Below are 12559 nucleotides of genomic sequence, written 5' to 3' on the forward strand. Positions count from 1 at the left end.
ACTTTAACGCAATGCTAAACACACCTACTCTACATCCTGTCACCAACAGTCTCTGTTCCTCGTTTCACAGTAAACTGTCAGCTCTACATTTAAATGAATGGGATCATTTACATACTTCAAACTAGATTTAGCCCTAAACAATGAACGGAAAAAAGGGTCTTTACTCGTCTTTAGCTTCATGTGATTCTTCAGAAATGAGCTAATATGCTAGCTAACAACAGATAAACAGATAAAACAACTTGAGCTAATTAATGTTTTGGGATATCATGACACTTTTTTAAACATTAAAAATGTTTTCAAAAACATCACAGAGAAATTCACTAACTCACTTGAGCTATGAAAGAGCATCTTCTGAGCACTAAGGATAGAATGGACAGTCCCACAGATATGACAGACAGTAAATGCAGGAGCTGCGTAGAGGTCATACTGAAATGAGACTGCTTATCTGACAATCACGATTCCCTTTGCTGCACCATCGCTCCTTTTCAGCATGTGTACACGAAAACGGACACACTCTCTCACACAAACTCTAATCCTATATTAAGCAGCTTGAGTCACTGTAGTGTTTCGTGCACTTCTTCCCCCGAAATCTGACATTGTGACGTGATCTGTGGGTATAAGGAACACATCGCTCCACTCCCGCCTTTCATCCTGGCTTATCTGCCAAGTTTGGCCTCTGAACACTCATACATCTATCCGTGAATCCCTCTTTCACGGGAGCATCTGTCCCAACTGCAACCCAAAAATGACAATTCTGCCGTTGTTTAGTCATCCTCTAAGACACTGCTTTGAATATGTCATTCCATGGAGCACACTTGGAGACATTTAGCAGAATGATGATACTTTTTTCTCTATTGAATGAAAGGGATTTTCTCAGCTTCAAAAATTATAAAGAGCAACAAAAGACTTGCCAACATGATTTTAAACAAATTATTTTAAGCTATACAATCCCTTATTGTGAGTAAAGGACTGATATCTGAATAATTATTGAGCTCTTAATGTGACAGTTCACTCAAAGGTAAAATTAAGTAATTTTTTCCTCATTCTCATGTTGTTTCAAATCAGATATATGATTTTCATATTGATGTGCAAAATGCCTTAGAGTTGGTGCTGGTCTGGACCCCACTAGTCTCAGCCTCAGAGGTCAAATGAAGCAACACCCACAGACCTCTAGCTAAACATCTGATGGATATGGCTAGGGCTGCATGATTTGGAGAAAACATCTAGGTGTGATTTATCTGTTTAGAATTGCAATTTAAAATGTGATTTATACTATTTAATAAAACAGCTACAGGTTTACATAATAAACATAATCCCAAAGTTTTATTTAAAACCTCTTAAACATCGTTGCCATTTTTTCCAATTAAGTCGTCAGTTGTCATGACAAATTAAGAAAATGACGACTTTATTTTAAATTAAATTATACATATACATACATATATATATATATATATATATATATATATATATATATATATATATACATACATATATATACACATATATATATATATATATATATATATATATATATATATATATATATATATATATATATATATATATATATATATATATATATATATATATATATATATATATATATATATATATATATATTAGGGCTGTAATGATACACCAAACCCACGATTCGGTTCGTATCATGATTTTTGACCCATGATTCGGTTCGTATCACGATTTTTTTTTCATGTGGGGTGGAAAAAAAAAGATTTTTAAAACAATTTTTATTAAATAACATTTGAAAAATCTTTAGAAACTAAACATCAAAGAACAATATTAACTATGCAAATTATTAACAATATAAATAGCCATATATAAAATAAATAAATAGCCAAAGCTATCACTTTTGTTTTCTTTGTAACAAAATACTGTTGAAAAACCAAACAGATCTAAACTCCATTGTGTAGATGCTTCAAGCATGTTGAAAATTATTTTTCAATCAAGTTCTCTTACATAGAAAAAGTAAATTAAATGGCTACTAGGGATGCTCATTTCGGTTAATTTTGCTAACCGACAACCGCCGCTCATTAATCGGTTATTAACGGTTAACTGGTCAGATTACTATAAATTTGATATTAAACAAATTGATGTGTCTATTTTGTGTCTGACACATTAAATATTGCATTTTAAAATACAGATTTTTTATATGCATATTAATAACAGAACAGAACAACAGAGCATCTTGTAGTGTTTGGCACAGAAGAGCAGAATAATCTAAATAAAATGAATAAAATAAATAGGACTGCCCTAAATTATTTTCATTTAAATAATTAATTTATATTACAAAACGAAAATACTGACTGATTCTTTTTAATAACCGGCATAGGCTGTTTTTTTTTTCCAATCATATGTTTTTTCTTCCGTCAAATAAATATCGCAGACTTCCTCAAATTGCCCGCTCCATGGAAAAAATGCATTTATTTAATGCCCCGCTGTTATTATTATAATAACAAAACTTTTTACATTTAATAGAAATCATTATTTTAAAGATTATGTCTTGCTATGGTATCCTCTCTCTCCCTCGCGGTTCAAGTGCGCGCTGCGTGATGAAAAGACAGCAACAACGCGGGCATATGTTGACTTTTTGTAAACAGTTTTGTTGTTTAAATATGATATTGCATTAATGTGCATACATGCTTTATAAGCTGTAAAATAAAAAGTAAAGCCTATTTGTTGCGTTTATGACGCAGATATAGGTCAACATCAGCGCTGGTTTGGCATCAACACGTCTGTATTAAACAGCAATATTCTTCTTTTATTTTTCTTCATTGGAAAATGTGTCTGTAGGCACGGGTTATACGTTATCATCCTGCATGTTATGCCTTGCAGTTGAACAAGGGTCCGAAAGCAAGGCGCACCTCACTGCCTTTATGTTGAAAAGGAAAAAAGAAGAGAAGAAGCGCGGCCATCTTATGAAACGACTGAATCAGCTGGGTATCGATTGTGCAAAAGTGTTGCTGTATATGTTGTTACAATTGTAATATTTAATACTATTGTGATATTCAAGATTTGTACATTCATCCAGCTCTGAATAACTTAAAACAGCGATTAGACCTTCAGAGCGGCATTAATGCTTCCTGAAGTAAAGCAAAACGGCTATAAACTCCAGCAAGATAGAGTGATTATATACAGAGCCATATACCTTTATCTATAAACAAAGTATAATTATAGAAACTGTGTTCATCTTGACTGAAAGCTTCGTCCTGTTTCCTGGCCTCACGCATCACGCACCTGTCAGTCAGCACGTAACGTTAACTCTCAAAGGGTTAAACAGAAAGCGCACAGCACGGTTACAGAAAAGTTTCCTCTGCAGAGGAGTCGGGGCATCTGGTGAAAGCCCATCCCTCTCTGCGCAGCCACATTAACAACAATGCTTTGACAGCATTGGCAATATTTCTGCCGTTGTCTGTTGTCAAGCGGGGTTACGTTGGTTTTGCTTTTGATATTCCTGACACATTCAGACGGTCCCTTACTAAGAGCTCCGTGCGAGCTCTCCCGGTTAAACACATATTGCGAGGGCTTAAACGGAGCAGTGCTCGTAATGTCGAGCGAAAAAAAAGTGTTTCCTCACGTTCTTCTTCAACTAGCTCAACTTTTGCAGGCACGCGTGACGTTATTGGAAAGGTAGTCATGGGGTGTGTCACGATTCTCCTTTATCACACCGCAACACAGGATCGTAGATCTGAGTGTCACGATTTCGATTTCATATCGTGTATCGTTACAGCCCTAATATATATATATATATATATATATATATATATATATATATATATATATATATATATATATATATATATATATATTCTTAAATATAAAGATATTTAAAATCTTTACATTTAGATTTTGTTACATTTTTCATATTGTTCAGGAGATTGTGCTTACAAACTGTCAGAACTTTCAAAAACTGTATGCCTGTATACCATATATTAGCATATATGATATAGCGCATGGAAATAATTGTAGTTTCTGCAATTTGAAAATCACACCTTTTCAAATCGTGATTTCAGTTCTAAAATAATTAATAGAGCAGGCCTAGATATGATGAAACACTTTAGCAGATCCTCAGTCATTCTCTGACTGGTTAAAATACACATAATTTTCAGGAGTCGAGTGTGCAGCAACCTTAACCAGTCCACCTGGAAACAAGTCTGAGCACATAAAAAAGCTGCAATGTTTATATTGATGACAGTGCTCATTAATTCACTTTCTGAGACATTCATGAGTCTGTGATTTACTGCCTGCACAACTGTCTGTTATTGAGAGGATAAAATGCTGGACTATTAGAAGTATGCAATACTTCATAAAAGCTACAACACTTGATGTCGACAAACACACGGGTATGCTTAGTCAAGTTTTTTTTAATGGCTGCGAAACTCCTCAAATATTCTGCTATTTTGGTTTTAATGATAAAAGAAAAACACTGTTCAAAACAGTAACGTTTTTAATCATGGATCCTCACAAAAACAATAAAATCTTGCTTTTACAGAACAAACGATACTAAAACAATATTGCCTATGATAATTTCCCAACAACAGTCAAATTATGTGTCCATCTTTTTGAATGTGTACTTGTCTACATGTGTGTAATGTGTTTATCTTAACGTATTTCCTGTCTTTCACGTATTTATTGTCTTTTATGTATTTTTTGTCATCATTGCTAATAATATATTGTTTTTAATTTTGGAGTATGTTGATGTATTTTGCACTGTCTGAAGCCAGCACCTAAGCTTATCACTCCTCATGGCACATGTGCTGCTGATGAGGTGACATAAAAGTGATTTGATTTGACAAAGAAAACTTTCACCCAGTCATCTCATCTTTATGTAGAAATGCATCACCAAAATAATGAATTAATCTCAGAACAAAGTCTATATACAGTACATGTCCTACTGATTTCTTTTATGTTTTGCTGACAGATCATTTAGAGTTTTGATGCGTTGTTGTTGTTGTTTTGTTACATTCGTGAATGAATGATGCACAGTTGCGTGTTAATCTCAGGACATTTCCACCCCAACAAACATGGTGTGGAACAAATAACGAAACATGATTGGTTGGTTAACCTGTCAGTCAAATAACATAGTGGGTAGTCTTTGATCATTCAAAGCAGCCAAAGTTCCCAGACCTTCAGCCATCAGTCTGGGGTCTGACTACACGAGACTAGGACCCCACTGACTTTCCTGATTCCAAAAAAAACATTGTCTCCCCCAATAAAAGTATCCCTAAATGTTTTATTGAGTATAGTTATTAGTTGTGGGTTCATAATGACATAAGGAAGAGTAAATAAAGACTGAACTGTATTCAGTCTCAACCTGCTTGACATCTGTGATGCAAAAATTAACCAAATCTTAAATCTTTTATAACAATGAGAAAAATGTAAATTAATACATATCTGAATGTAATATATTATTAATATAGTTATTTAATTAAATACACAATATGTATGATTTTGTCATTAAAATATTCAAAAACCACTAGAACAAATACATTTTGCTTACTACATATTTAGCTGACACTATTCCAAATGTTTCGAAGAATGTTCAATATATAATCCAGTAAAACACTAAAGAAGCTTTATTATGTTGTGTTTTATTAGACTGCATAGAGCAGCATTATAAGTAAATCCTTAAATGTATTTAGTATGATAAAACAGTGCTGCTTCTTCCCCCCATGATCATAAGTGATCATAAGCAGTAAACTTTGGCAAAACAAAAGCTCTGCTGCTTTTGTGCCACGTTGCACATGTCTCATATCAGTAACTGCTACAGTTATGTTTCAAATCCTTGTTTCACATCTATGGCTTTCAGTCTTCCTCTGCTTTGTACCATCAAATTAAATGTTGAATACTTTAGCACATCCATGAAGATTATTTCGGCAGAAGTCCCATAGGATGCAATGAAGATGACAACTCACACTCTGTTACACTGCTATAAAACTATGCTTTGTTGGTTGTGAATACACGCCATCTAGTGGTAAAAAATTACATACTGTTCATTTAATATAGACATTTTACATGTCATACATGAGAACAGAAAAAAAAGAGAATTCAAGCTATAGATTGACATGTGCACTGCTATTACAATACTTTTTGTTATACTTGAAGCATTTACAACCCCGAGACACTATTTCCTTTCAAATAATGGAAAAGAGCAGCATGAACACTCTACCAAACATCTTAAGACAGACAAAAGACATGTCATACAAATTTAGAATGACACAAGGCTGCACAAACATTAACAAGTGCTAACCAAAAGGGGTAATATCTCTTTAAGAATGATTTGAGATCTGAAAACAAGAGACAAGGGATTGTATAAGAGGTGGAGAGAAAGAGACACACAGAGGGAAACCCTCAGCCAAATGACAACACCACAGAGGTAGAGGAGGTGAAAGGGGAGGTGATGGGTTGGAAGGCTGAAGCATAAAGGTGGGATGGACAGCCTGATATCAATCAATGCTTGAGACACACTGAAAGGGAAAGCCAGTTAGAGTCTTTCTCTCACTGTGTGGCATTCATGCGCACAATCTGACATGCATGCAAAAGCACGTAGGCTAGCTTATGTGTGGACGTGATGGACGGATCTGCCAAAAACACACACACACACACACACACAAAAACACACACTCATCCTATTGCACTCTGAAAATGAAAGCCATTAACATGTCAGAGAGCCTGTGTGAGGAGGTGGAGGGAGAACACATAAACACACAAGCGCTCCTGCTGACAGTGAATTTAAAGTCATAAATAATAAAGAAAGCCCTGTCTTACCTCATTCTCCTAGGTTCTGTCTCTCCTTCCCTCTCGCTGGACACAGAGAACACTGTGTTTGAGTCACACAGATTTCATGCAGACCGTTTGATTTCACCCCCTCTGACACATTCTACACACATGACTCTCTCCCTTTCGGGCGTGCATTCAAAATAAGGTAGAGGCGTACAGACACACACACACAAACACAGACATGCATGCATGCTAGAAAACAGCACCCTTCTTTGGTTCACACACTCATGCACACATACACACGCGCGCACACACACACCACGCGCATGCTGAAGCACAGCCTCTCTCTCTCTGTCTCCTCGCTCTCAGGCAATCAGAGAGAATGTCACAAACGAAGCCACGCCCCTTTCACCCCCCTCCCCGCAGGCTTACTATAAATACAGAGATGGATATGAATATGCTGTCTTGTTCTCTTAGACTTTCCCCCTCCCGATTTGCTCCATCTCTCATTCCTAATATTCCCTCTCTGTGGCCGTGAAATGCTTCTCTTATGACCTTGCATTGTGCTCGCGGACATAAGCCCCCCTTTTCCCTGCGCGCACACACACACATACATACATATGTACAGGATTAATATGCAGTCATTAATCTATTTAATGCTCTTGCAGATGAGCTATAAAGCTGATAATAATGCCAAACCAAAGGGGACTGATTAGGTATAGCAGTATCTTGGTGATAAACAAACAATAGACGACGCGCCTGTACACACGCGCAGGCACAAAAACATACACCTGCTGTCTGTGTAATGGCCGGTCCTGTTCACACACACACACACACACACACACACACACACACACACACACACATAACGCGTTTTTCTATCCAAACATAGACTGTAGTCTGTAATTGACTGTGTCAGCGTCGATGATAAGCTTATAAACACGTCGTTATTTTCCTTTCAATTGCGCTGCGTTTTGTTTTAAAACGCAACATGTTCTGTCTGGCCGCGCGCGCAGTCATGTGTTAATGACTTTATGTGTCAGATCTACTATGCACCGGATGTACAAATACTTGTTTAAACCATTGAGTCCATTATTGTTATGCAAACAATGAGAGCAGGGTATAAAAGTTTTTAGTTCGCACTTCACAGGAAATGCTGCCCACAAAACCGCCAATTTATCCCAGCCGGCACACGACCGACCTTCAACGTTGAAATATGGTTGAAATAAGGTCAGTTGTGTTTTGAAAGTTGAAATAATGTTGATAGAACGTTTAATGTTGAATGGTTGAAAAACAGCCTGCATATGACAAGGCTTCAACGTTGAAATGTGGTTGAAAATATGTCAGTTGTTGCTTTCATGTTGAAACAATGTTAAATGATAAATGGTTGAAAAAAGTTACAGAAATCCTTGTACAAATCAACGTTGACATTTTTTATCATGATCTGTATGTTGAATTAACGTCATGGCTTCACCCAACATTCAACATGTTTGGTTACCATGGTATTGGAGGACTCCGCGCACGCGGCCACGCGCAGCGCTTCACTTCACTTAATTACGAACACCTGACCTGCAGTGCAGCAGAATTCAGAGGTAAGCGTGTTTTTAGATGCTTTAACGTTTTATTTACCCCCCGATTTTGTCAGTGTATCTTAAACGTGACTTTTGAGGTGTAGTGTTTCGAATTTTGAAGCATTTAAAACTTTCCAGTTTGTTTTTAGTCTTGTTTGCGCTCCAGTGACGCGCAGCTAACCTCGAGGTAATGTCACATGTTTAACGTTAATCTAAATGAGCGTTTTTATGGCAAATTCAAAGCGATAAACTCCAAACGCAGTTTAAAGTTACTGAGCAACGTTATAAAACAATATCCATTTTATACGCTGTATTATTAGTGTTATTATTACAAAGTTAACTGCTGTCGTTTCACTGTTGTTGTTGTTTTTGCTTTTAGACATGTAACTTACTCCAGAGACGCACTAACTTGCACAGCATTGAATGGAAAAGGCTTTGTCCATGTAAGTTTACTTTACCTTTAACTATCTGTTAAATCTTCTTGGTGCTTTGGTTGGTGATATTCTCTTTCTAATCTGTTTGTTTATTGATTGTTAGGCTATGTTGTGATATTATATTGTTATATTGATATTATTATTGTGAAATCATGTTGTGATGTTATACTATGTGACAGTATTGGGGAACAAATATGTATTTAGTGAGAAATTAATGCTTAAATTACACTTTGTATAGTAGCAGATAAAAGGTGTAATGGGTTTTAACTTTCTGAGTTTTCTGGAAGGTCCAGTTGAGGGGCATCAAGAACACGCAGATAGCCTAAACCTGTGTCAGCCTGGACAGACTGCAGTTCTGCTACTCCACACCAAGGCTTTTGTATGGATGTCTTGACTGCTACTGTGTTCTCTAAAGGTATTACTGGAGCAAAACAACAGCACCTGTTACAGTGAAATTTGTATTCAAAAAAATAGTGATACATGTGTAGCAGGTCCAGTACATGTGATGTCATTGAGAAGTTGTTTTATTAAATGTCATTAAAACAAATAAATAAACATGCTATTTAAATAAATCTAAATATTAAAAACTTGAGGATTAAGATGACAAATGAAATGCATCATCTGTCTTGCGAAAAGGGTCTACTTAAGAATTCTGGTGTTTTCCAACTGAAAGGGATAGTTCACCCAAGAATGAAAATTGACTCACATTTTACTCCCCAAATGGTTTAAAACCATTATGAGTTTATTTTGTTGAACACAAGAGGCTATTCTGAAAAAAAAACTAAAAACCTGTAAACATTGACCTCCATAGTAGAAAAAAATACTATAGAAGTCAATGGTTAAATAGATTTGCAGCTTTCTTCAAAATATCTTCTTTTGTGTTCAATGTGGTCAGTAAATGACGACAGAATACAAATTTTTAACTATCCTTTTTATTCTCTGTCCTACATGCAGACTTTTACAGAAGTGCTACTCCTTCTAGAGTTTTTCTCAACCATGTCTAAAAAGCTTTAAACAGCTTTTACAGTACATGTAATGGTTTACAACAACTTGTAATTATTAGATGTGTTGAATGTTTCATGATTCTTTACTGCAGCCTTGGTTAAAAAAAAAAAAAAAAAAGCAATTTTTTCGAGAATCTGAAATTTGAATTCTGGAAATGCTGGCACCGGTGGTGGCGAAGGGCTTCCTGACGACATCACACCTAATTCTTCACTTCTCTTAGTTAGGAATATTCAGATGGATGAGTCAAAATTATTGAGTGTGGCGATTTTATAGGACAAATTTGGATTCAATAAAAATAAATATTTGAATTTCACTTTGTATAATAGCTGATACCAACTTAGTTGTAACCTCGTATTTCATTTATTGCAGGTTTTCTGGAAGCTCCATTTGAGGGCATCAAGGACATACTGATGGCCTAAACCAGTGTCAGCCTAGACAGACAGACATCTATTGCAGTTCTGCTACACAAGACCAAACTCTCTGCTTTTGTATGGATGTCTGACTAGTACCGTGTTCTCTAAAGGTGTAACTGGAGCAAAACAACAGCACCCGTTACAGTGAAATTTGCATTCATAAAAGATAGTGATATATCAGGTATAGTAACAGGTCCAGTACATTTGTCATAAAGGTTAAATCACAGTAAGTACTGTAAAAATAACTTGTTTGCCTTTGCCACAACAGGTCATGGTGTGTGCATACTGCTCGTAGTAAACACACACGCTGATCTGATGCGGGAGAGATATATGCAAACACATTTGTATTTACTGTTTTGTTTTGCCTCACTAAAGTGTTGTTGGAGCTTGGTATGTTCACAGTGGAAATCACTGAAGTCACATGGAACGTTTTGACAATGTGTTTTGTGCCTTATCTTGACAATGACTATCTTGGGACCATTGCTGTCTGTAGAGGATGAGGAGCATTTAATCTAACATATTTTAGTTTGTGTTCTGAAGATTAACAAGTATCTGGGATGACACAAGTAATTAATAACAGAACCTATATGAACAGTTAATGTGACATGTAATAGTGAAATAGTGGTCCTACATTCACAAATGTGAGCCATTATTATAAGACCCATGTGAACATGCAATTTTTATGATACTAATAATAATAATGGAATAACAAATTGCTTTTACTGTTGTCTTTGTGAGAGAGAATCAAACCATATATTCTACACATTTTCTTGATGATTTACTGAAATATTTGTCTATGTTCCACTGTCACAGGTGCTCAGTTTTGCTGCAGTAATGCTAAACACAATAGATGTACTTTAAACAAAAAAAAAAAAACAACTACTAAATATTTAGCATGTAGACCTGCAAAGTGAAGGAGTAATGTCAGGTTTAGATTATAGCATGAGTTTTCACTATTGTGAAAGTAAAGCCATTCATTTACAATGAATTGGAATAGCAAACCTCATTGTTGATTTTGTAGGAAACTCACCTGGTGTTTGAGAAATAAATGTATTTAAGTGCTAGACTGATATAGATGTTTTAGTGTTTTACACTTGATTCTTTGATTCTTTGAGGTAAAAGATTCCAGTGCCATCTTTTACCTCAAGTGTTTCTCTCAACCTATAAAACCTCAAACAGATGTAATGTATTTCACTTTCACTTATGATTCTTAGTTGTGAGTGATGTTTTTTATTTTATTTTTTTACTGCAGCCACTTTAAAAATGGGTATTTTGTAAACTTTGTAAACAGAATTGTATTTTGGAGACTGTGATGGTTGAAGCGTAGTTTAGTTACTTAGTTTAATTTAGTTAGTATCTGTCTTTCTGAAGACGGTAACACTTTACAATATGGTTGTATTAGTAAGTGTTAATGTATTTACTAACATGAACAAAGAGCAATGAAGCATCTTTCATATAAAGAAAGTACAGTTCATGTCAGCTCAGTGCATTAATGTTAACAAGCATACATTTTGATTTTAATAGCATCGGGACATATTTCAATTAATTAAATGATTAATAAATGCTGTACAAGTATTTGTTCTTTGTTCATGTTAGTAAACATTAACTTTAATTCATGAAACCTAATTAAAAAGTGACTATTTAATTGTATGCCTTTTTTCTGTATTTGAGTGTACAGCATGTATAGTAACCTGCATGGTTTTAATGAACTATGTATGCTGTAAATGTTGCTGTATATTTAGAATAAATGAAATAATGAGGTGTGTATTAAATAAATTGACACACAGACTAAGTTGTGTATTTGTGTCGTGTATTTTTTATTAGTAAAAATTTCTTTGCTATATTTATGGACTTTGCGTTGTATGTAATTTCTATTTAACTTACGTTGAAATGTATGACGGTGAAACAACGTCACGGTATCAACGTTGATCCAATTTGCAAAATCGAAAGGTAATTCAACCTTCATTCAACGTCTACAAAACGACCACAATTCACCCATGAAGAAGGTAAGAGTGAAACAACGTTGTGATTTCAACGGTGAATCACCGGTGGTGGTCCGACGGTGAAACAACGTCACTATATAAACGTTGATCCAATTTGCAAAATCGAAAGGTAATTCAACGTTGATCCAACCATAGACCTGACGTTGATTCAACGTTGAATCACCGTTGAAATGCCGGCTGGGTAGTCACACACTCATCACAGCTTTAGATGCTCAAGTAGGCTATACCGAGAATAAGTGCCTATGTGTGGGTCGTGACTTGTGAATGTGCCAGCAGCATTAAATTTGTTTTTGAAACATTAATACGCATGGCTAATGAATTTAGAAGCTGCAGCTATTTCTTCAAATTTCTGCTAAAGTTAAAAGATTTGCATATGCATGTTGAACAATGTTAAAGAA

General features: G+C 35.4%; 1 protein-coding gene and 1 long non-coding RNA gene across 7 annotated transcripts in view; one reads left to right on the top strand and one right to left on the bottom strand.

Moving 5' to 3' along the window:
• arhgap4b (Rho GTPase activating protein 4b) overlaps positions 1-7094 on the bottom strand; it is a 73228-nt gene extending 66134 nt beyond the window's left edge. For all 6 annotated transcript variants that reach the window (XR_015523429.1, XR_015523428.1, XM_087306939.1 and 3 more), the window contains exon 1: positions 6784-7094. The gene's annotated coding sequence lies outside the window, so the exon portion shown is untranslated. The remainder of the gene's footprint in view (positions 1-6783) is intronic.
• A 307-nt stretch (positions 7095-7401) lies between these two features.
• On the top strand, positions 7402-11950 carry LOC137491296 (uncharacterized). The gene is made up of 5 exons (XR_015523441.1): positions 7402-7965; positions 8247-8327; positions 8686-8749; positions 9028-9155; positions 10115-11950. It is a non-coding gene; the product is annotated as an uncharacterized LOC137491296 (long non-coding RNA).
• Positions 11951-12559: the final 609 nt, after the last annotated feature.

The sequence above is a fragment of the Danio rerio genome, chromosome 23 (assembly GCF_052040795.2).
Source record: "Danio rerio strain M-AB ecotype USA chromosome 23, GRCz13ab, whole genome shotgun sequence".
Classification (NCBI taxonomy): Eukaryota; Metazoa; Chordata; class Actinopteri; order Cypriniformes; family Danionidae; genus Danio; species Danio rerio.